Here is a 26309-nt window from a genome sequence, read left to right on the forward strand (position 1 = left end):
ACTTCCTAGGAATACTATTCAAAGTCAAGGCTGTGCTCTGTCTGAAAGATAATATACTTGTTTCACTCTCACAGTTCACCCAATTTAAAAATTACTCAGTATGGTTTATTATATTCGAAGTATTAACTTCTAACAATGTAGTATCTTCACAAAAGATGATACACTGCACTAAGTATGATATCTTACAGAACAGGCTCAAAAAAAAGAATCTAAAAGATTATTTGTTTTGGTGTTTTTGTAAGATGATAGCTTCAAAACACTGAAAGATAAAAAAGTCAAAACATTGAAGGAATACAAACCCAGACAATTCTTACAAGTCAAAAACCCAGTAACCTGACAGAAGGAAAAGAGGGGAGGGAGAAAAATCAGTCTCCCTGCTCCTCGCATACTGTTTAGTACAATGTTAGCTGGAGCACACACAGGCAAACTTGGCTACCAAATTCCATGACCCTGGTGCATTCCCCCACAGACTATGGAGGTACAAGCAAAAGACTGAAGGGAAATGCTGCTTCTATTTGTGTCATTCCTCCAAATGATTTGCTTAGCAGTGACAGGAGACTCTTATTAAAGACATGTGCTTCCATTAAGGGATGCTTGCTGAAGAGGCCACTGTCCTATCTGCACGCTGCCAAAAGCTGCTGCAGGCTCCTGCTGTAGGGAATCACCGAGGAGCTGCTCCCATCAGCGCTCCTCAACCTTATTCAGTCAAAGTGAATAAGGCTGGCAACCCCCTACATCTGAACTAACCCACTTCAGGAAGGAAGGGCACTACTAAGGATTACAAAGCAATTTCCTCCCTTCCAATGCACATTCCAGAAGTAATGAATTACTACTGTAATACTAGAGATAACGTTCCTTAAAAAAAAAAAGGAATTTGTTGGCTCAAGAGGAACCATGCATTTTTCTACACACACAAAAATGTGCTCACTGCAGACAGCTCAAAGAGCTGATTTAGAGGCCTGGAAGGAAAAGGTAGCTGCTATTTTTTTAACTAAACAAGGTAAAGGGGCCAAGTGTCTCAAGTGCTCATGAAAGCCTTATTAGGCTAAAGTACTACTGGTTTTTAACTACTAGGCTTTGATAAATTGGAAGTGCAGCTGCGTAGGAAGATGAATATGAAGGTTTGAATCCCCAAACCAAAACTCAAACCTGCCAGAAAAGAGGTAAAGGATAGAGAGCTACAATTCCAACACCACACAGAATTGGCCTAAGTCAGCACTGCAACCAAAAGATATGGCATCAGCCTCTTCCTGGCCACCTGTGCTGGTGCAGGAGGTGGTCTGCACACCATATGGCTGCTCAGTCAACCAGCCCGAGGAACTGATCCAGACTAAAATGAATTCTCAGAAAACGTCTCAATCATTTACTCCATCTGCTTTATGACTTCTGTACAAACATTCAAGTTAACACATGGGAGGAGCAGATGAGGAGGGAGGAATCAGCAGTCAGGGCAATACTGCTTCCTTCCACAGCAGCACTGGTTACTTCTGCTGAAGTTATTAAATTCTTAGATGGCTACTTTGGAGAGAAATCTCCATTCTCAACTGTGGGGCTCTGGCTGCAAGGAGAGAGATGAGAACTCTACTTAAGATGCTGCTTTGAACACTTGCATTGGAAGTTTAGCCACTGAAAACAGTTACTTCAAAAACAAAATGCTGAGTTGGCTTGATGCATTCTGCTGAAACACAAGGAAAGCTGCAAGTTTCAAGGACTTAAGCTGACAGACTGTCAAGTCAAATTAAAATGATGATATTTTGCCATTGTTCCAACCTTGAATAAGAAGTAAACTCCTCTCCCTCTTTGGTGCAGGTTTGCAATGAGCAAAAAGCAGTCTTAGCTTGGACACCTGATGCTCTGCCAGTTTCTTCCCAAGCAGCTGCACATTGGTAACTTTAGTTCAAACATACCGCTCCAAGACTGTGAACAGTGGGAACATTCTTATAAGCCCCTTACTAGGTTGTGGGTTTCCAAAAGGACAATTTTGGGACTATGTGTGTTCACCCTGGATTGAAAAATACTAAATGGTTGCTATCCATATCTTTGCTGTTCAGAAAATCTGAAATCCCTGAAGCAGACAAGTCATCAATAGATGAAAAGAAAGCTGTGGCACTAAACCAAAACTAGAGACAACTGTTCTTTAAATACTCTTTTCCCTCTGCTTACACAAGTCCAGTGGGTAATAACACAACCATCATGAAGAAAGCTAGTAGTTTTAATTCTGTAAGAATCATGGAGCAAACGTGAGTTTCAGACATTAAAACAGAAATAATACTACACAGATTTACGAAGAACTCCACAGTGATAGATCTCTATGCTAGAAACTGCAAACTCAAGACAATGGCACACATTAATTCCAAGTCAAGAACCCTTCAAATAATTTAGGCAGTATCCTGATGGTGGCCATTTATTGTAACATGTAAATCCACAAAAGAAACATTAAATGGAAGCAGTTTCCTTTAAACTACCTCCATACACCCTAAGCAGGCAATTCAATTTCACTGTAACATTTGAAAAAACAAGAGAACATTAAGTAAGCAAGGTAAAGCACCTGCCATGGAAGAGAATTCTAGGAGGCTTAGTGTAGTAATGGTTTCCATACTGCTATGTTTAACTCTTCTCACACAAAAACTGCCACTATACTATTTTAAAATTCTTGTGGACAGAATAAATGGTTCCAGTCACCAAGTACAGTTAAGTACAGCAGCCCTCTTGATGACCTCTGCAAAGCTATAAGTACTCTGAAGAAAAGTTATGGAGCTTGCCCCAGTAGAAATAAATTTGTTTCTACTTCTAAGAATACTAATGAAGCATATCCTCCTCTACAAAGTTTTAAAATATAAATAGGTCTCACATTGATACAAAGAGTGATCTATTCGTTTTTTTTTATATAATTCTTGAAAGTTCTGAGTTAAGAATACCTTAATAGCTGTGCCTCACTAAAAGCAAAGGAAATTGGAAGCAAAGTTGAAAAGATGAGTCAAATCACATCCCACATCTTTGACTAGCTCAGTAAAAACATCCAATTTCATATATTTTGTAAACAGAGCATTTCATTCAATTGCAAATGGCCTATTTTCTAAACACAGTCCTTCTGTTCTGGGATCAATTTATACTGGTTTAACAGTCCTATTTCTTCTCACTACATTTTTCAAAATCTCAACAGCCTGTCTAATGCCTCTCCCTCACCACTCTAACCTTGCCCCCCATCAGCTCACAGGCACCTTCTGGACACAGAGTTTTCTCACGCACCCAGGCACTTCCCATTTGTCCTTTTAACCCGACCAAGCAAAAAAAAAAGATAATGTTCTCCAACAAAAACTAACTACCTGCCACCTCTTATCAACTGATCAAACCAAAGTTGTACTTGTCTTTCTCTAGCAATGTATCGATAATGCTGACCATATAGGGAAAAGCATTCTTGCCATTTATGCAATTTGCAAGAAAAATAAAATAAAGCAGCCCTTCACTCAAATTTAACTGAAATGGACCCAAAAGTTCAAAAGTTTCTAAAACCATAAAAACTAAGAAGAGTAGCAGCCCAAGCTGTTACCCAGCTACAGCTAGGCTGTACAGCAATGTAGAAGGTGGCCTGAGACGAACAGTTCTAGTAACATAAACTTATAAAGTGACCTTCATAATGACTTAACTTCCAACTCACATTCTTTCCTGCCAGAAGTTTGGCAAGTAAACTCTGCCCCTACAGCACCACTGAAAATCTTACACCAGTTTCTATATAGAATATACCTTCATAAAATAGAAGCCTATTTGAGTAACTGCAGAATGAGACATGAGGATTTAACCTGCAAAGCATTTGGCAAGCAAGGAGTTAAAATCCTGCCTAAGACTAGCCCACAGCTGCTGTCAGCAGTCAGGCTTGTCAAGAGAAGCTCTGGACTGTCTTGACAAGACTAATTGGCAGCAAGCACCTGGTTCCCCAGGCTGGGCCTGGGGAAGGTAAAAGAACATAAACCCTGCAAAGAACGAGGAGAAGCAGCTGGAAGGCTGCCAGTAGGTCTAGCCTGTTTCATGTTTTCACTTTAATCCACAGGCAACACTATCCTAGACTATACCCAGCTATAGCTATAAGAAAAATTTCTCTGCAACTTCCCAGCTGAAGGAAACCTGTGCTTTGTGGTTGTGTACCTGCAAGTTCTGCCACTGAACACTCACCAAGCCTTGGTGTGCAGGGTCCTGCTAGAGCACAGCAACATCAACACTATCGCTAAATTGCAGTGGAACTGAAATTTTGGTTTTCCAATGCCACCAAAAACTGGCTTAAAAGTGCTACCATAAATTTAAAATTATGGACTGACTTGCCAGAAAAACAAAACTAAGACTCTTCAGGATATTCTGTACATTGAACACATAAAGCATGTGTGATGAAACTTATGAACATAGCAAATTACTGTTTACCCTTAAAGAAAGTAAAAAAAAAAAAAAAAAAAAAAAAAAGTTTTAAAAAATCCCCAACATTCTGGAAATTAGCTAGAAGTAGGATGCATGAGGAATTTTAAGTGGGATTTCCAGAAAAGTTAAGGAACTTCAAACATATTTTGACCTCTGCTAAGAATCATGATTTTAGTGAATATGAAGCTTTCTGAAATTCTGCCCTTGGCTTTTTCACATTATTAAAACTCAAGTAAAAGAACCTTAAAGCATTAGCCTTGCAGGTTCAGCCCCCGAGGTAGGAAGATCTTTCTTAGGAGTAAGGGAGAAAAAAAAAAAAAAAAGAAAAAAAACCCCTTAGTTAGTTTAGCTGAGTCTGTATAACTAAACCAACAAGTGTCTAGTTATATATAAACATACACAAAAATTGATATATACAAAATATGTATAACATCAATATACATCAGATTCTTTTTTGTGCAAGATAGTGTAAGTATAAACATTAAAAAGCAGAACTAAATTTCTTCAAAGCAAATTGCTCAGCAAGCACACTGACTGTGTCTTGGCCACATTTCACATTTTAGGCATTTTAGCTTGCTAGTCAAAAATTCTAACAATGTAGAGCAGCACTAAGTTTCCATATCTTAAAACCCTGGAAATTTGGAAGTGTACTTGTACATAGGCTCAGTATGAAAGACACTCCAATAAATAGGCATTAATGCCAAAAGATGGTGCTTGGGAGAACAAAAGATTGCAATGAAACCACTTGCTAGTCAAACCACTGTTAGCAGCAGAACAAACTCGCCCAAAGAGCCACAGTGTGCCCCTGTGCTCTTACCTGGGCACACCATATGAACTGCAACATTCCTTTAACTGTTAATGATATGAAACAGTACCAATACAATGAACCATTAGCAATATCTAAAAAGAAAAACTTCACAGTAACGAGATTACAAGTTACTGTGTTCAGAGTTACTGCTCTAGCAATAACTAAAAATGTTTCTCTGCCTGACAGCAAAGAATTCAGCCCTTTGCAACACCTGCTCTCCATTTGTATTCAAAGACTACTAATGAGTGAATCTAGAGGCTCCCTTGGTCTCTACTCACGCACTTCATGACTCAGTGTTTTTAAGAAAAAAACAAACAAAACCAAACAAAAACACCCAACCAAAAAAACCCACCCCAAAACCAAACCAAGACAAACAAATAAAAAAAAACCCCACCCATACCACACTTTCCTTGTGCCGTGCAAAACAGGAATGTCCATGATTCAAAACACAGGATCAAGATGTACCATAGAGTAATAGCATCTAACCCTTCACACAGTCAGAAATGTAAGACTATGACTATATGCACTACAGAGACTGAACAATCACTGATAAGAGCATCAATTGCCTCAGTACATTACAACTCAGGTGCTAACTAGATTATTACACTACTACCTTATGTTCAAGGAGGAAGATTCCATTCACAGTAGGATGAAACAGGACAGCAAGATTGTCAATATGTCTGCATACTTCTTCTTGGTTTTACATAAAGCAATTAGTTAAACAAAAACTATTTGAATGAAATGCTTAATCTAGCAAAGAAGAACCTGTGCATGTTATGTAAGTTAGCCCCCACAGGATGAGAATTTTCTAAGAAAAATATATGCATTTGGTTAGCTCCTAATTTTTTCTGAAAAATAAAATATATAAATGCTTTTTCTTTTGAAATCATCTATCCAATCCAAAAGATGACTCCAGTTATCACTAAAGGACAGTTGCAACAAGACCCTAGCATGAATCACTAATCCACTGGTTAGCTAATGGGAATTCCTATTAATAAATAAGCAAATGGCCTATCAAAAAATGACAACTCACTAACCTGTGGTACCACTTGAATACCTACACACTGGCTCATTCAGTGTTGGAAAGCTGCTTGGTATCCAAGGGCTCCTATCTGATATGGATCAATATCAGTTATAGGCTGCAGGAACTCCAAGAAGATACAGCAAAGGAACAGACCACAAAAATGAATCTTTACAATACAATTGCCAGCTGCATGAGACTAAAAATGCTCTTTTGCCCTATGAAAGCAGAGACACAGTTGTATGAATGGCTTACCCTGCTTGAGCAGAGAGGTTGGACCAGATCATCCACAGCAGACCCTTCCTTCTAACCTATTTTTTTCTTTATTTTTTTCAAAGAGATGGTTCAACTTCTACTTGAAAGACCAGATATTTTCTGGTAATTTTTATAAAGCACAGGAAGAAACTGTTCAATAAATGACTTCAGGAAGTTGTGATTCTTAAGGATCCTCCATGATGAAAAATAACTTGATTCTCGATGTTAAAAATAAAAAAATTGTCATTATGAGACATGGCAGTTTTCACATCTAGCTACTGTCACAGTGGTCAGGAATTCCCAAAGAAAAACATGCATGGTAATCACAAGAATCATGAGAATTCCAAATTTAGATTCAAAAATAGATGAAAACTGAGAAATTTTCTTAAGATACTCATGATCAGTCACAGCTTGAGCACCCTTTGAACCATTATATCAAGTTGAAGGGTCCAAATAACTAAAACCAGTTGTGCAAGTTCAGAGATCTCAGCCTCTTCTCCTACAGACTGGCAGGAGTCTGCCACTTAGGTGGGAGGAGGGAGGGAAAACCCCAGAACACTGCTTAATGTTTGATTGTACATAAGGCTACAAAATTCTGATTGTACTGGCACCAGTGGCACACAGACATACAAAATTAACTTGTAGATAGCTTAAAATCTGTCATGATATGAAGAAAAATTATTTATCTTCTTAAGAGTTCTGATAAGCAACCAGACTGAAACATGCTTTCAGTATAATCTGTTTGCTCCTATACCGAATGAACACAGAAAAGAAACACCTGATGCAGCAGGTACCAACTTCCCAAGAAGTTCACAGTGGACTCTGCTGCTGGTTTAGAGAAAGCACAGCAATGAAACTCAGAGAAAGGTCTCTCACACAGCTGCAAACATCTACATAATTGACACATATTTTGCTACAGGGAAAATGCATTTTAAAAAAGAAACTTTCAGCTGTACTGTGTCAACAGGCAATGCAATCTTTCTTAAAGTTTAAACTAGCCACCTTAAAATCAGCAAAGAAAGTCAGTCTGCTTGATGACACCTAAGTCTTTTCCCAATAGGAGGGACATGCTTCTGTAATTTTTGTTTTCTTTTTCCTTTTTAAAAAATAATTTCCTTACTACTATCACCTAATGCTTCCCATCATCAGACACATTCAATCACTTCCTGTAGCTTTCTGATTTGGTCAGAATTTCATAGGCTAGGTAGCTACCTAAAACAGTTCTTCAAAGTCTAAACTGTTGTAGAAAAAATGTCAAAAAAGTGACCTTTTGGCCATCTTAAAAAAGCTACCTCCTCATTTTATAAATTCAGGAAGTGCAAACTTTGTGTGGAGTATCTTCTGCTATCCTTATAAAAGTTTAGACAAGCTTGGTCCAGTTTGGAACTCCTAAAGAAAAACACCTTTAGGTTCATTGGCCCAGTAGTCTTTTGAGACTTTATCTGTGAAGGTCTTTGAAGTATCATATTGAGCTTTTTTTTGGCTGTCACAGCAATCAGTCCTGACCAAAGGCATACCCTGCTTGTGGGAAGTGACTGAGCACCTCCCTACAAGCACAGTTACACCACTGTGATGAGTGACATCCTTGTTACACTCAGACAAAGGTAACAAAGGTATTCAGATACAGAAGAAGCCAAGATTTAGCCCCTATGGATACCTCAACTTCTCTTAACACAAAGACACTCTCAAAATACTGGTGTTGGTAGGAGCCTGAAGATATTACAGAGCTGATGGGACAGGAAAGGAGGAACAAGTGCATGATTCTGAAGCTGAAAAGTGTCAGGGTTGTCTCAGAGATTCCCCAGCTGGCTTTGTGCCACAGCACCCCCCTCAATCCCATAATTAACTTGGGACAATTCTGGCTCCCATGCTCTGTGTACAGCTTATTGCAGCCCAGAAGTGTACTTGAAGGAAAAATCCTGCTGAGCATACAGAATGCACACAGTCTCCAGGGTATCCCACAAAAAAACCAAACAAAAATAAACAACCATCCAAAACTGGCATGTCCAGATCAGAAATTTTCAGAAAGAGAATTGGCTCAATTTTGACAGATTTTCATGTAAAATTAAAACAAGACTGCTCAGTCAGAGGCTGGCCACAGACAAATTTCATGTAGATGTTCCAGTTCAAAGGTGAACTACAATATTGCAAAGCAAGATCTGACATTTTTTAAAAAGGCATAATTATTCTAGTTCTGTTTCCGAAAACAGATGAAGAATTTTGGCAAAAGTCTTTAAACAAAATTAAAGTCAAGGCGAAGCAAAGGCCTAAGTATTTCAGCCCAGGAGATTACAGATCAGAAAAGTTATAAATTATTGAATATACCATCTCCTAAAATTTTTCCAACACTTCCTATTATCTATGGAAGAAACAGATGAAGGAAGAACACCAATGTGAACAATTGTGTGAACTCCCATTTTCACTTAAGCAGCAATGCTCTTTGTTACAGAAGTTTACAGCTGCATAACAAAATAGGATGCTTTGTCAAAGATACAAAATCAAACCATTCAAATGGTCCATTCTGACTTTGCAAACTGCTGGGTGAACAGCTAGACACCCTCAGTTTTCTGTGTGATGCCCAGTGTCAAGTTCAGTGAAATGACAGCACAGGATGGAGTCAGCAAACACAACTAAAACCTAATACTATCTTCCTTCCTAAAAATTCCAACTGCTTGTTTAGTCATTGAGATCAGGTAACATTAACTTTATGCCATCTTGTTTTCCCCAGAAAAAATCTGAAGGTTAATCAGAGAAGACCTCTGCAAGCCTCAGAGACAGATTCAACTAGAAGACTTCACAGTCTTGATAACATACAATGGCATACTCCATCCTAAGAGAGCAAACAAGAAAGTGAAGCAACATGGGCATATACAACGACAATATTTTTTTAAGTTAATACTTAATATTACAAAATAATATTAAGAAAATAGAGGACTTTTAGGCCTACAGTAAGCAGGAACTTACTTGGATTCCACATGGACAGGATAAGACTCCTAAAAGTGTCTGAAGAGGGGAAAACCCCACCTCAACTCTAAGAAAATATGAGGAGAATTTTTTCTTCATTCTTCTGATTCTCTTACAAGCAGTCCTGGACATTCTACTTAAATTCAAATCATATATAAATAAAACCAGAAACAGGCATAGCCATTAACTCTTTACATCCAGTTACCATTGTTCAACTCCCACTAGGGGCAATTGTAAGCTATTTGAAGTACCATGACCTGAACACTACATGCACCCAGCCTAAAACTGAAATACCTTTAACACAGCTATGTGTACAAAGTAACCTGTCTGATTACGATTTTTTTTTTCTTTTTTCTTTTTTAGCTTGTCTGTTCTATAGAATACTTCAGTTGAGAGAGTCCTACAGCAATCACCTGGTCCAACTGCCTGACCAATTCCAGGCTAATCAAGTTAAAGCACGTTTTAAGAGCAATGTCCAAACACCTCTGAAACACTGACACACTTGGGGCATCGACCACCTCCCTAGGGTACGTGTTCCAGAGTCTGAAGAAATGTTTCAAAATGTTCAATCTGAACATGTCCTGGAGCAGCTTTGAACCATTCCCACACATCCCATCTCTGGATTCCAGGGAGAAAAGCTCAGCACCTCCCTCTTCACTTGCCTCCCTCAGGGAGCTGTAGAGAGCAATGATATGCTCAGCCTCCTTTTCCCCAAACCAGACAAGCCCAAAGCCCTTGGCTGCTCCTCACAGGACATTGCTTCCAGGTCTTGCACCAGCTTTGTTGCTCACCTCTGGATGCAAGGAATTAACATATTCCCACAACAGATCTCCATGGTCATATGTTGTTTCTACCTGATGAGAAGGGAGAAAGATGCAAAAGCAGAAAATTCTTTCACCAGGCTGGCACAGTGTTACAGCCCAGGGATCACACAAGTGACACACACAGCACCTGTGCTTGTGCTACTGCCAACACACTGCCAGATTCAGCTCGGCAGGGACAACACAGAACTCCACTCCCCTCACTTCATGACACATTCCTCTGCTGCTGCTCCTCACCAAGGAGGCTTAAGTTTTTTCTTTCTGTCTACTCCCACACAACAAGCAGAGAGCATGAATACACAGTTTACCCCTCTCTACTTGGCTCCTGCACACATAGGACAGGTATGTTTGTGCAAAGCCTTTTGAGCAGCAACTTTCTACATATACTTATTTGAGCCCCAGGCTCAGCTCCTGCATAGAGACATCACTTCCCTTTAGAGCTTCCCTTGACATGGTTCAACTTCAAAATTAGTAAAAAGACAAAATACACATGCAAAGCTAAATGAGTAGGAAATAAAGATTAGGAGCACTGGATTCAGCTACACTTAAAGGATTTGCAAACAGTGCTATACTGGTAGACCCATCTAGTGAGATTTTGTAATAGAGAGTTACCTTTGTACACGGACATTTTCTTCCAGATTTGGCTTTCATCACTGTCCCAAATCAAAAACCAGAGTATTTTCATACGTAGCTGTAACACCACAATTCCTATATACAAATCTCAAGGGTTTCCAACAGCAGAGACCAAGACTGTTTTTCCATGCTAACAACAAACTCCTCTACGTTTGCAAAATATTTCCCTTTGGATCATTTCTTATAGCAATACTATGATGTTTTTATAAAAGAAAAGTGCATCCTGGGCATTAGGAAAACTTAGAGTGATTGATGAAACCACAGAACTAAACATCCTTCAGAAGACAGGCATCTGCTGAGTACTCTCACACACAACTGAATGACTAAAGTACGTCATCCCGCTGCCTCAGAGCACCACTGTTGCCTCTTCAGCCCCTCCAGACACTGAAGGAAGGCACATAAACAAGCAAGGCAGAAGAGAAGAAGTTCTGTTAGGTATGTCATCCATGATGTCAGCATATTCTTAAATCAACAACTGCTAACTGACTGTCCTCTCTGAACTCAGAATAACTTGAAAAAAGACAGGGTACCATGCTTTAGAGATGACGACCTTACTGTTGACAGGAAGCCTGGCAGCAGGAGGTTTTAAAAATATCTCAACATCAATTCGCTTGTAAGATGGAAATCTATAAAACTTGCAGAGAATTGTTATCTATTTTACAAGTAAGTTGTAGTCCAGTAACTTTCTCACTAAATTAAATCAGTTTCATACTTCTTTGGGCAACAGCTCACAGTACATCTACAAATTACCTAGGTAACAGTTTTGAAAACCTTACTAGCACCTACTCTTATATTTGCCTTTGGCAGAAAAAAGTTTTTAACTCATTTTTACGTTCAATTAATCCACAGTCACATTCTTCATAAAAAGACTTCTGGAAAAACTCAACTTGCTGGAAACAGTAACTATAATTACTGACCCTCTTCAAGTCAGCCAAAATTAAATTGCAAAGTAGATTTTCTGGCATTTGAGCTATAACTTAATAGTATGAAGAAAAGCAAGTCTAAGAGTAAAAGAAAAAACCAAGCCCAGCATTTGTGAGAACACAGAAAATGAGATACAAGTGGTGAGTTTCCAGGGAAAAACTGAGAACGGACCCTGAACATTCTCCTTCCAGATTTGTACTGCATTACAAAAAGGGCAAAACTTCTGCTTTACTCATCTTTGAAATATCAAACTTCTGTCAAAAAAGAATTATTAAGGAGAAATATCGCTTCATGAAATTTCATAGTAAAGAACAAATCATAAACTGTAACTGTATGGCGTTTTATCTCCTTACATAACACCATTCTCTTTTCTCCAAAGTTTTCAGGTTTGTTTTACTTACTGCTCTCTGCAATTATGAAGTAAAATCAAAAATCATAGTGTCTCTGCATTTCTAAGAAAAACAGAAAACACCACTGCAGGTGTCCCATTAGGAAACTTGTGTGAAATTGCACATGCGCTGCCAATGAAACTGTCAAACCAAGATTATTTTCACTTATTACAGGCTTTAAAACAAGCACAAGGATCACACATTCCTCAACCATGCACAGATATACTACTAGTATGCTACCTTAACTTCACTAGATTGAAACAATTGGCTTATCATGGTGCAAAATTGATGAACATTTAATATTTGACTAACTTTTAAAAAATATAGAATTCATAAGCTATGTAGATATTCTGAGGTTTTTGCTTCTACTGAATTATTTGCATAACAGGAAAAAAAAGTGGTTTCATAATGTGATAATTTTTGAGCCTAGAAGTGAGAACTTCTAGAACTAAAACCAAAATAATTTCTATCTTAAAAACCATTTACAAAATAAGCTGAAGATTTGCAGTTACTACTATGTATTGTCATCTATGATACTCTAGGAGAATATTTCCTACCCATATGAACTCTATTGCTCAAAAAGGGCTGTAAAGTTCCTATAGAGCACATTAGCAACAAGAATTTCCATATTTACTTAAATATAGGTACCATCAAAGAGACAAACAATTGTTATTTTTTTCTATTCTTAAAATTCTGACCTAAACTAGTTGTGAAAAAAGCTAAACATCAGTCACCAAAAAATACAATAGTGATCATCAAATGCAGGGAAGGAACAAGCCAAACAATATTTAAAAAGCAAGGACATTTCAAACTTTCAGGCTGCTGAAGATTTAGCCCCTAGAAACCAGCTTCTGATCTGAAAGCAAGTCTAAGTTCAATCAACAAAAAGTCCATTTTTCCCGAATTATACAAAACTATAGAACACAATGCTTTTCCAAAACTAGTCCCATACTGAATATAAGTACAAACCTTGATCTAAGATACAAGAAGCCTACTACTAGTTCAGAGACTAGCTGCTCTACAGGTCTGGGTCTGGACCTTAAGGCACCAAACCTCGTTTATTATTGGACAAATATCAAAACAAAAAATTTGTCCAATGCAGTGCTCATCAGTCACCCACATAAGCAACTCTGAGCTATAGATGAGTGCAATTACTTGATAGTTTTGAATGCTAGTCACAATCATTGTGACAAAAACACTGAAATTCCTTTAACAGACACTTCACTCCTAAAGGAGTTTGAGAGAACAAAACCATATTGAATGCACATGGGGGCTAACAATTCTACCGACAAAAATGCTAAATCCTCTAACAAATGCTTCAGACCCCAAGGAATTTGAGAAAACAAAACCATATCATCTGCACATGACAACTGATACTGGGCAACAACAGAGTCTTGAGGCACAAGAGCTTTCTCGATTCTCACAGGACAAATATTTCAGTATTACAAAAATTTAAAACTTCTGACTGATTCCCAGATTTTATCTTTTTAGTTCCAGTAAAGGGAAACAGGAGATCATCAGGTCAATCTGAAAGAGTCTGTGTGTTTATTAAAATAAATTTTGCTAGAATACAATTCAATAAAAATACCTCTATAATATAGACTACTGTGTAGATTAATTGAACTTGGAAATAATTTAACTGAAACATGAAAGAACCACGGAAGACCTAAGAGAATTTATTTTGGAATTGTCATACTGGAAGACTAATTGCTGATTTATCTTTCTCATAAAGAACAAGAAATGAGTTTTCTTTCTTGAACAGATTAAGTGAATAAGGGTTAAAAAAAAAATTTAAAAATCAGTATTTCTACAACTTTACCAGTGCACATTATACTAAGTGTCAAGTATAAAGCCAGATTTTCTGAAAAAGACCATTTCAAACATTCTCAACTAAAGAGAACTAAGTTATGGAAAGAAACCAACAATTACAATGTCATAATCCAGATGGGACAGAATTTGTTAATTGCCAAACCAGGCTATATGTTAATCATGTCAGCAAATACTAACAGGCAGACGACACACTCCTGAAATACAGTAATGGGATGTAACATAAGAATAGCCCTGACCATCCTAATAAAAAACCTGTCTGGCCAATACATGCTGCTCAGCAGAGAATACAAGAACAGGTGAACTATTTTTTAACACAGTCCTGATATTTTTAAACCAGAAGTAGTACTTTTGCATTATCCACAATATACTATACAATCAGTATTTTCAATCTCATAATTTAAAATTAAACTATGACAAATAATCTGTTTTACATGTGTTAAGAACCACAGCTACTGATGTCAAAGTTCTCACTTCCATAAATAAGTTGATCTAATCTCAAGAACAATATGAGGAATTGCTTCATTAGATAAACCACACACATTTTTGAAGATAAAGCTGGTTTGATACTGAAACTTTAAATCTGATTTATATTCCAATCTACCATCATTGTGACAATCTGCATTAAGATCTCAATGTACTATGGACAAATAAAATTAAAGCAAAAATCAAAGAAGATCAGGTTTGCTGCCAAAGTTTTAAATAATGTCAAATGTCCAAATGAGTTAAACTGCTGGCAAGAACCTGCTGAAATACCCAGTGAGATCTTGGCAGCAGAAACTTCACTCACTGGATTCAAGAGAGGCTTCCTACATTAAGAGTGTGGCTGGACAAGCCAGACTTAAGAGAGAACAAGCCACTGCAGTTTGAAGGGACAACATAACACCATCACCCCTCTGTACCCCCATGTCCTGTCACACACCCCACAGTCAGTCTCCCTTAGCAACTCACTACCAACTAACCCAGAAGAAAAAAGACATTAGAACAGTGTGGATTAAATGAACCAGTTGAATAAAAATGGAGAAACTGTGTCAGAGAATCTGGGGACTACAAATGTGTAATAACATGGGCACAATTTAAGACAGGTCAAACAGAAGGTTTATTAACTGTGATTACAATGAGAGAACATTGAAAGCATCTTTCCTGGTTCTCTGCCAAGCAACTGCAGAAACCCAAACCGTACACTGTTTCAGAAAAAAGGCAAGGAAAAGCAATCATATCAATGTCAACAAAGCCAGGTACCCTCCCCTGGGAGGGATGGACTCAAGTCTGCTGCTAAACAGGCACAATTCTAATGAGGATTCAGGCAGTAAATAATGTGACAGTATGTAGATGACTTTTGGTGGAGCCTAAGAGATGGTCTGGTATTATGTTCTCTGAGGTGCAAAGTTGGAAACAACCTGACTGCTAGCTTTTGGTTAAAAGGAATGTTCTTGAGGACAGATAACCTCTTGGCCAGACCTCTCAATCTTAACTGCTAATAATTTTGCCACCACAACTCTTTGACAGCTTAAAAATAATTATTTTCCTCTTCCAAGCTACAAGACTAATGAATGAGAAATCATATCTACCAAGTCCAAAACATTACAACTGAATAGAAATTTTAACTCACTGAGCAAATTTTAAATTTAAAAAAAAATATTTTGAGAAAACTGATGAGTTAACTATGCATCCTGCAGTTCTGAACTAATAAACTACAAAACTGTTTAAAAATGCTTTTTGTATACTTGACTTCTATTTTCCAAGTGTGATTTAACATATGTTTTTAAAAAAAATACTTAATTCACTATTCTCCAACAGGAATGGGAAAATTAAAGACTTAAGAAAACAAAGCATCAACTGCAGTGTTGCTTCACAAAATTCATCATACAAAGATACAAGCCAACTGAAGATAATTTGCAGTCCAAAATTAATTCACTTTATCCATGTGCTACTTCAGAAGAATAAAAGATCTTAGTGCACTAGTGGAATGATTAAAATATCTCCTTCTTCACAAATGCCAAACGTAAAAGCTCCCCAAAACCAAAGTTTAGTAATAGGTACTTTTTCCACAAGCAAATCAGTCAGTAAATCAAACAGTGCTGCACACTTCTTATTGCAAAACCAAGCTACAGTGGAAGAGTATATAGTTTGTTATAAAAACAGATGTACCTAAGCAGATGAAATTCTAAGCATCAGAAATCAGAGATATCTTGGAAGTGGAAGTTTCCTTTTCAAGCTCTTTTCAAGAAACAGGGTCTGCCCCATTAAACACATTCATCCTTAGCTAGGCAAATTCCATGCAGAAAATTAAGTCAAACTGGCATAAGCAACCACTACAAGCTAAATTTTTGATATTAGAGGCCAAAAAGGCTAGGAAATTACCTTGATCAATTTTTATCACAGTCTTGATCAAGCCTAATTCATTCAACTGCAGTCCTTGAGTCTCTTCTAGCCTAACGGGAATATTAGGTAGTAAGTGCCAGACATTTTTCATCCCAGAATTATAATTCTTAATCCTATGATTGACATTTGAGTCTTGAGCAATGAGGCCCAAATTATTTCATTTGGGAGCCAGGCTGACTGTTGAATTACTATTAGAATTCATTCTACTGAGGAAGGAACAAAAATGTTATCAGATTTAGTACTGCAGAAAAACTATTTTTGATTGTTCCTACTCAATTTTTAAGCAATACTTCAAATTTCACCTCTGTAAATGTGTTTCAGTCAGAAATCACTGAAGCACTTATAAAGCTTCTGCCTCTCACAAACTGGTGCTCACCATAGGTATTGTAATATGTATTGCAGTACAATAGTATCTTAAGGAATGTTCCATGCACCTTCAACAGCAGTGAAAATATTTGTTGTAAAAACCTTGAGTTTACACAGAGTAGTTAAGTACTGTGCTGAAATTGCTCTTATTCTGCTGCAACAAAAAGAAAACCAAATTCCTGACTTCTTTGATTCCTCAACTACTATAAAGATTCAAACTTTCACAAGGAAGAAGTAATGGTTTAAATACATCAGCTGATAATGCAAATAATCAAGTAGTCTCCAGCTAGCCCTGAACACACTTTATAGGGCTACATAAAGAAAATACTTCAGAGTCCTCAAGAAGCATTACTTATCTGGGCTAGCCTCCATCTCCCCCTCCTTCTTATCCCAATCTTTCAAAGATAGGCTTTAAATGTTTTGCAGCTGTCCAACATTAAGGCTGAAGAATTCAACAACCACGGCACTGTAAAAACAGAGGGTAAAAAGCAACTATGTTTAGGACTCGTTACAGAGCCAGAAGAGGTTCCTGACTGCACACTTCTTCAGCAAATTCTGGATAAGGTCCCAAGAGCAGATAAACCTGTGAAATTATTCTTTCTTCCTTCCAGATAATTCTTCAAGTGAGTTCCTACCATATAAACTAGTGCAGACTATGCATAACTGCATTGAGTTTTAGCCAACCTCTCTCGCAGCCAAAAATATCAACCACCACCACTGCACACATTTTCTTACTGAAATTTTCAGAAGGTCTGCATAATCTTGTAACTACAAAGTTAGTGAGCCATTTCATATTTCCTGAAACTAAACTGCACATTAGATGATTCACCAATTAGTGTATTCATGAAGCTTTAAGAACCAATCAAAATTTCATTTTTGTTGAAAAATTTAACAGAAACGTCCAGCTGTATGCATGGAGAGAGCATGTGGGCTCTTCTCCTTTATTTAACTTAACTAACAGCTACGTTAGCTGGTGAAAAATATTCAGTGTGTCAAAGTTAATTTATCAAGCTGACAAAGTATAAGGGCTCCAGAAGGTATAGCATACATTTACTAAATTTTAAATACAACATTTTAACTAGATATAGCTCAAAGATCAAAATAAGCTGTCCAACAATCAAACCACGCAAATACATATCACTCCAGGGCACTTCTTATTTAATGGAGCAATTGCATGCTTGTTTCAAACTAATGCATAGGTCAACATAACAGAAAAGCTGATCATCCTTCAGACCTCAAACCACACAAATGAAAATGTGTTTTTTTAAACTAGGTGGATATCCTTGGAACACAGAGGGCTTGTCTTGTCAGTACAGTGCAGGCCATGATTAGATGGAGGGGAGGCACTGCATGCTGCTCCACACAATGAAACCTTGTGCCTCCCCGAAGCCTCTAGGCACAAATACCACAAGGTAAAACTAATTTCCCCCTAAGGCTGAAATTACAAAGCCCAGCTCTTGGGGAAACAAGGCAAGGAAATCAGCCTAATGTAGACAGTTATTCAAGAATTATTTAGCTAGCCAACCTATTCTAATACTTTGGGGAAAAAACAGTATTTTAGGAGTTTATAATGGAGCCTTTACATCAAAAGTTCTTTCATCTACAAAGTCAGGAATGCACAATTTAGTAAACAAAGAGGTATCCTGTTTAGATTTTATGTTTTATGTTTTCATTGCAGCAATAAATAAAATATCACCACTTAAACTAAATTTTAAGAATAGATAAAATTGCTGTACAGAAGTTACATGGAGTAACCTGAATCCATGAAGTATCTATCAAAAATTGAGCTACTTTGCAGGAAGCTATCACAGGACAAGGTGCTTTACAACCATTAACAAAAACGATCACTATTGTTTGATTAGACAAAAAAATCCATCTCTAAAGATAATGAATGAGCTCCAAAAATGCATGTTATACCATCTCGGGTTATAAGTTCATCACAGAAACATCTAATTTGAAGAACAGTCAGTCATCTCTCTAGAACCTTGCTGCAGAGTGACAGGTTTCACACATTTCAAAGAAGATTTAAAAAAAAAAAAAAACCAAAAAACCTTTCTGCTAGAACACAGTTGTTTTCTACTTTCTTCCATTTGCTCCCTCTTTCTTAGATGTACCTGCCATCATTACAAGAGCAATAGAAGTAAAATTGTAGATTGTCCTTCAATCCAGCCATTGACTAATCCAGCTACTCCTCCAATGCTCTCATCTACGTGAAGTCATGCCAAGCTACTGCTATCCAACTGTCTGAATTCACCACCTGATTTGTATTGGTAATGCAATCCTGAAAACCAGAGTAGAGGCAGGACATTCAGACCAACTGGAAAATCAGAACAGATTTCATCAGCTCAGTCCACCAGGCCACAAAATTGGTTTGTTTTCTCCCTTTCTGTAGTTCGGACTGACAAATAATTCACCCAAGAAGTATAGGTAATTCACTCTGCCATACTTAGTTATGTACAAAAAAGTAAAGAATTGGATCTGTTCTGACAGAACTCTATTGCTAAGGCTATCGCTTCAATACAAGGTCCATTTGAGTAGCTTGGTTTACAGACTGACAACTGAACGAAGTAGGAGGTTGCTAACTTGGAAACTTGCCTCCTTTCAAATGTCTCACTGCAGCAAACTCATCAGCTGGGGATATTCAAGGTAACAGGGGTTATGCTCAGGCTCTGAGCTACATGAAATCCTCAGCAGGAAGCCTTTAATGGCATAAACTTGCATGACACGAAGTCTTGAGGTGCATGGATCACACCTCAAGATTTCTATGGATGTAACATTCCCAAACCATACTGGTGTTAGCTCCAGTGAAAAAGCATCATTGGTTAGTGGGATCACACTTCACAGAATGGGACATGGCGCCACATGATGAACAGCATAAAATTTATCGCTTACAATCAGAAACAGTGCAGAAAACTTCAACAAGCTTGACCAGGAGAGGAGAAAAAAATAAAAGAGGGGAGCATTCTGTAAGTACTCAAGGAATGGAAAAATTCTATTGTACATGCTGGGTTCATAAGACCACATCACCGCATGATACACAACCCTGATGAAATAAATATTCAGAGACAGAAATGTATTCCATGGGATTAAGCTACTGTGATTCAGTGCAAGTACTGAAGTACCAAGTTAACAACAACAGCAGAAATAACTCGATTTACCGCTCCTACAATTCCAAGAAACCATTCATAACTTCGAGTCAGATGCTTATAAAGACCACTTGCAAACTTTTATGAGCGCCCACGAGGGAAGCCGGCCTGATGCTTAACCCCTGCTCAGAAGGGGTTAACAGAGACTGGGCGCCCCGAGGGCTCTTCAGTGGTAATTCTGCCAGGCTGATTTCCATACGGGCAAACCGTGCGTGCAAACTCGGGCACAGGAGAGCGCCGACCACCCCGCTGCTCCCGCACCAGCCCCGCTCCACCCCGGGTGCCCACAGCGGTCACCCCGGCCGGCCGGGGCAGCCTCGAGCCCCGCACCCGGGGCTCCGCCGCGAACCCTCAGCGGGGCGGCCGGGACCGACCGGAGCCGCCCCCCCACACCGCTCCCCGCCTCCCCCGCCCCCGGCGCCCTTCTCCCGGCCGCGGGTACCGCCGAGCCCCCGCCGTCCCTTCCCCCGGCTCCCTCGGGCCGGGACGGGGCGGCAGCTCCCGCCTCCCTCCCGCACGGAGCCGCGGCCTCGGCGGGCGGCAGCGGGGCCGCCGGGGGGCGAGCGGCGCAGGCGGGTCCCGCCCGTCCGCCGCACCCGCGCCCCGACCGGAGGCAGCACCTACCGCTGCGCCGTCCCGGCGGGGGCAGCGGCGCCTCAGCGCCGTCCCGGCGGGGGCAGCGCCCGCAGCATCCCCGGCCCGGGCCCGCCGCCGGTGCCGCTCCAGGAGCGACCGGACCGAGCCCCCTCCCTCCCTCCGCCCAATGTAAAATAGTTCCCCGGGCCCCGGAGCGGAGACACCGGGAGCGACACCTCGCCGGCCAATGAGAGCCGGCCTGGCCCCCCGCGGCGCCAATGGGAGAGGCGGGCAGGCGGGGGCGGGGCGTCGCCCAGCCAACCGGACCGCGGCGCTCGCACTGACCCGCTAGGCTGTCTCCGGTGGCCTCCATTGACCACCATCTTGGAGTCGGGCGCGACGCCCGCGCCGGGAACGGGCTGCCCGCCCGGCGGCCATCTTGGGTGCGGGCGGAGTGACGTGCGGGGCGGGCGGCAGGAGCCGCGGGGAAGGGGCGGCCGAGCGGAGCTCCCGCCCCGCCGGCAGCCGGAATTCCCCGTGACACCCGGCAGCAGGGGCGGAGCGGTGCAGGAAGCTGGCTGCTGCCAGTACAGCTCCCGAGGCGGCCGGATGCAGCACAGGCAGGGACCGCCCCGGCACTGCGCCTGCGGGAGCCAGGCGGCTCCTTGCACGCTGAAGGGAGCAGCAAAAGCTTGCGCGTGGAGACCCTTGGAAACACGACGGTATTGTTGGGAGTAATACCCCACTCGAAGCAGTTTCCTTACTCCGTATAATGGGGAACAAATCCTTGGCTTGGCCTAAGTGCGGGTGAAGTAACATCCGATCACGGCGGGCAGAGGAATCGCTCGCTGCTGTAGCAGCGCTACAAGCCCGCTGGAATTCCAAGTGACAGAACGCATCTCATCTTCCCGTGTCTGGCAGACACACTGGGACGCTGCAGTGCAGAGAGTGGACAGTTAGATGAGGAAAGATGCATAAATGCCAGGCTCGGAGGGAAGGGTCCGTGGGTTTAGTCTGCTGGAAGGCAGCAGCCAGCAGAGAATGGCAGGAGCCGGCTCTCTTTGACATCTTCCCCGGAGACTTCTGAGGGGAGACGGGTGTGTGCTTGAGAGGAATGACGGATTTGTCTTTACAAACACGCTGTGGGTCTGCTGGTAGATAATGCTGGCACTGAGAGAAAAGAAACAATAGGAACGATTCCACTGATTGATGAATGGAAAAAAAGATATTTGCCTTTATAAAGAAAGTGTAGGTTTGCTGATAAAGGAAATCGGGTATTGAAAGATGAAAGAAACAATAGGGAAAAAACATAAATTCCATAAGAATTAAAAATTAAAAGGAAGGGTTATACATTAGAGGGGAATCTCAGGTATCAGGCGTTCTGGGAAGTCTGTACCTCTCAAGTACATCAGCCAATGGGGAAAGAGAGGGAAATGTGGCCAGGAAAATAGGATAAAAAGGAGGCTGCATCCTCTAAAAGTTTGAGATCCCATGGGAATGCCCCATAGCCTCTCCCTTTATTCGAATAAAGTAAAAGGACTCCTCTGTCTCCTTTCTGGACATAAACCTCTGGTGTTTGTGGCTTAATTTTCCTGACATGCTCAACAAGTTTGCAAGTGGTGCTAAAGCAGGAACAGCGAGTGCTGAAGGACAGAGCTGCCATTTAAATGGATCTAGACCAGCTGGGGGAATGACCTGACAGGAAGTCTGTAAAACTCAGGGAGGACAAATACAAGGAAATTTGGCAAGTCCAGCACTTTGGAAGGAGCAGGCCTCTGCAGCGGTACAGGGTGGGGACTGATGGGCTGTGGAGCAGCTTTGCAGGAAAGGATGTGGGGTCTCGTTGGACAGCAGCTTGGCCTTGAGCCTGCAGTGTATCCTGGCAGCAAAGGTGGCCAAGAGCATCCCAGGTCATACCACTGGAACCATAGCCAGTAGGCCAAAGAAAATTATTATTACTGCTCAGCTACATGTGGAATAGTGTGTCCAGTTTGGGGTCCCAAAATGCAAGGAAAATCTCAACAAGCTAAAATAAGTTCAGTGGAAGCCACCAAGTGGTCCAGGGGAAGGTGCAGCACTTGCCCTGTGAGGACAGTGTGAGGTAACCACCTGGATCAGCTTGAAGAAGAGACAGCTTAAAATACTTCAGCATACAGAACACAGCCTAGCATATACATTACCAGCAAAAAGCAAAAAAGATTAAATAATACACTGTATAAGCAATTCTGCTTGGAAGAAGATGAAAAATATAATGAAACATACATAATTGATGTTAGTTGCATTCAAGATGATATTGATGTGTGAATGTGTGAACTTACATTTCTAGAGCAGGATAGCACTCATGAAGGATTCATGTGCACCCTGCACAAATGCAGCAATATTGCCACTTGGCAGTCCTACGTAAACAGTGCAAGAAATAATGTGCTAACACGTAGCAACAACAGGCAAAATAAATATAGAGCCAGCATAGCCAGGATCTGGTTAACAGTTCAACATGGGGAAGTGCAAAGTCTTGCATTTGGGGAGCAGCAGCCCCAGGCACCTGTACATGCAGGGGGCTGTCCCAGCTTTGTGAGAGGGACCTGAGAGTCCTGGTGGGCACCAAGTTGAACAGGAGCCAGCAACACAGTCATGATGCAGAGGAGGATAAGAGCATCCAGGGCTGCGTGTTGCCAACAGGTCAAGGGAGTTGATTCTGCCCCTCTCCTCAGCACTGGTGAGGCTGAACCTGCTAAGCTTCCCAATACAAGAGAGAAACAAAACTACTGGAAAGAGTTCAACAGAGAGTCACTAAGGAGCACCTCTCCTGTGAAGAGGGACTGGAGGACATGGGGCTGTTCTGGCTGGAGAAGAGAAGGCTTAGAGTAGGATCTTATTGATGTGTATAAATACCTGAAGGGAAGATATAAAGAGGACGAAGCCAGGGGTTAAACCACAACAGTCTTTTCTGCAGTTATCCAACACCAACTCCACACATATAAAAGTTCCATAAGTCAGTTTTAACTTCAACTTATAGGCTGTTTCACTTTTTAATTCTGTAGCCAACGGTAGCATTTTCATTTCCAGTATGCAGCAAATATTTTTATGCTAAATACCTAAAACTTAGCAGATCTATAAAGTTTTAGTAACATAAACCCTCTGATTTGCTAAATCTCTTTATATTTGTAGAGTGGGTCCTCTCAATGTTAACACTTTTGTCAGATTAAGACTTTTCATCTAAGGAAAGCACCTGCTATTCTACGTGGTCTGCTACTAAGGCAAAGAACTGATCACTGGGTGGAGGGACATAAACAACTGCCTTGTTTCATTCTGAAGATCTGGGGAGGAAAAGAAGGAAATAGGCTGCCATTTGCTATAAACAAGAAGAAGAATTCCTAGTACCAGCAGAGCTAGACTGTGACCATAGCTCAGCAGGATGAGACTGTGCAGCTGCTGGTTATCATGAGCTTCACCAACCTGACCCACACAGCTGAAGGATATACTTTGATTTTGTGAGGAAGCATTGATGTTAGGGACCAACTCTGAGCTGTCAAAGCATGATGGAGCTTGCTGTGGTTTTTCTGTACTAATGTGTTAGGTATCTGAAGAGCTCTGTCAGTAAGGCTGGGAAGGATATGAGAAAGCCATGGACTGTTGTGGGTGCTCCAAACCATGAGGCTGGAGTTGGAAGAAATCAGATCACCTCCTTTCTCAGGGTGTGCACACACCCTTGAATGAAAAACAATTCCCTAGGGAAATTTTTGGGCAACCCCTTCTTTCATAAGGCAATTAATTTTCCTGATGGAGGGCAATGATCTGTGCATTGTAGGAGGACAAGGGGATGCTGTGAGGAAACACCACTTGGAAGAAGGTGATCAGAGGCTGGAAAGTTGAGCGGGCTGCTACCTCCCACATTGGCTTGCTTTCATCTCTCAGTGTTTATTTCCCAGGCACGCCGCCAGCCTGGGGTGTGTGCTGCCAACAATGCAGCGCTGCGGGGCATGCTGTGCACAGTGCCCTCAGTCTGCCACTCCTGGGTGACACTGCCCACTTTCCGTGCTATGCCACTGTGGTTGCTTCAACCAGCCCCGAGCTGCCACATCAGCCATGTTTCCTTAGTCCAGATCTGCTGGATCACTGCTTCTCCACGTGTCCCTGGCTGATCCTGCTTCTGTGTTGCAAATTATCTGACCCTGGCAACCTCTGCAGCTCTGGCCTCGAGCACTCTCCCACTTCCTTCTCCAGAGTTTATCTTCTCTGCAGCCTAGCAATTCTGAGGGAGCAAATACAGGCATAGATCTTAAATAAAACTTTTTAATTCCAGGTGGAACTTAATAAGTTTGATGAAGTTAATCAATGTACATGTTCTCCCCCCACTTCTAACAGCATCAGCCACATGCCAAACCTCAGTGTCAGGGGTTGTAAAACTGAACTGGAGTTCAGTAAGGCAAAAGAGCACTTTTCAGTTGTGGCTGATGTGGCAAGCAGCCTTCTCTACAGATCTAGCATCTGTGCCCAGAAATCTGTGTGTCTGTGGAACTGAGGTGCAGCTACAGTGGTAGGAACTTCCTGTGCTAGGGTACTTTTTCTACGCCATGGTGACACACAGCCAGAGGATTGCCCATGGGAATCAGAGCAGTCATCAGAAGTGCGAGTACTTGATGCTGCCTCCTTATTTCCAGGCTTTTTCCATTCAGTGTGGGATGAACACTCTCTCCTTCAGCCAGGCAGAGAAGAATAATTAATAAGAGAAAACCTAATATAATAGCAAAGAAAGAGAGCAGGAGTAAAACAATAAGCACTTTCATTATCCTGCTGAGGAAATCTTGGTGTCTGTGAGTAAATCCTGTCAGCAAAGGATGCCTTGAAGCAAAAGCCTGATGAGCATGTACTAGATAAAACACAAGATTTGGCAAGAGGGATTTGCAATAGAGACAGAGACCTTTGCAAAGCAAAAGTGAATCCTGGGAACAGCAGAGCAAATGCAGGGTCTTGTCTGGTGTCTGATCTAACAAAAATAATCCCAACATGGCACAGCTTCAAGACTAAGAGTGGAGGAAGCCTCATCAGCAGGCCAACCTGCTGGACACCTTCACCTCCTGAGTGCTGCCCTGCTTTGCCTTTGCTGACATCTGGCAGCTTTGCTTGCATGTAAAATCACAGCACGGTGATCTGGTTGTTTGCAAGCAGACTCATGTTAATTTTACAGGACCAAAAGTTCTATCTTGCTTAAATAAATAGAAGGCAAGTTTGCACTTAAAAATGTAAGAACATCAGGTATCAGAAGAAAAATATATTTTTGAAATGTTGACCTGAACATCCAGCATACCTGCCCTTGCCAGGGACTGCCCTTCAAAGAAAAGGCAAGGCTGGTAAAGTGACTGGACCAAGCTGGATGATACAGGTCCAAGTATTTTTAATCTGGGTTAACTGAACATGACTAGAAATAGAGGGGCATGAAATAAGGATAGCCCAGTGTAATCACTGTGGTGGAGGAAGAGCTCAGAAAGGGTTGGTTACTTGCTTTCTTCTTCAGTCCTTTGCTTTCCTCTGCCTGCTCCACTGAGCTGGGGAAAAGACCTAGAAGCCTTTCTGATTTTTTTGGAAGCTGAATCATTTGGGTGGATGAAATAAAAACATCTGTGATGCTCCTTTCTCCATTGTTTGGTACTTTGAAAAAGCAACAACATCAAGGCTGAAACATCAACTTTCTGATTTGGTTGCAGGCTCCCCACTTTGCATAGGTGTTAACAGTGACTCCTCCTGCCAGAAAAAGGACAGCCAGGCTCCAGGACAGCTTCAGGCAGG

The 26309-nt window shown here is 41.0% G+C and overlaps 1 protein-coding gene across 2 annotated transcripts in view; it reads right to left on the minus strand.

The window, feature by feature from the left end:
• The window catches only part of SOCS5 (suppressor of cytokine signaling 5), a 37497-nt gene extending 12629 nt beyond the window's left edge, over positions 1-24868 (minus strand). Inside the window, exon 1 of one of the 2 annotated variants that reach the window (XM_056488774.1) lies at positions 20868-24868. The gene's annotated coding sequence lies outside the window, so the exon portion shown is untranslated. Of the gene's footprint in view, positions 1-20570; positions 20712-20867 lie in introns of those variants that run through there. The other variant, XM_056488773.1, reaches the window with a different exon arrangement.
• Positions 24869-26309: the final 1441 nt, after the last annotated feature.

This window comes from Oenanthe melanoleuca, chromosome 3 (assembly GCF_029582105.1).
Source record: "Oenanthe melanoleuca isolate GR-GAL-2019-014 chromosome 3, OMel1.0, whole genome shotgun sequence".
Classification (NCBI taxonomy): domain Eukaryota; kingdom Metazoa; phylum Chordata; class Aves; order Passeriformes; family Muscicapidae; genus Oenanthe; species Oenanthe melanoleuca.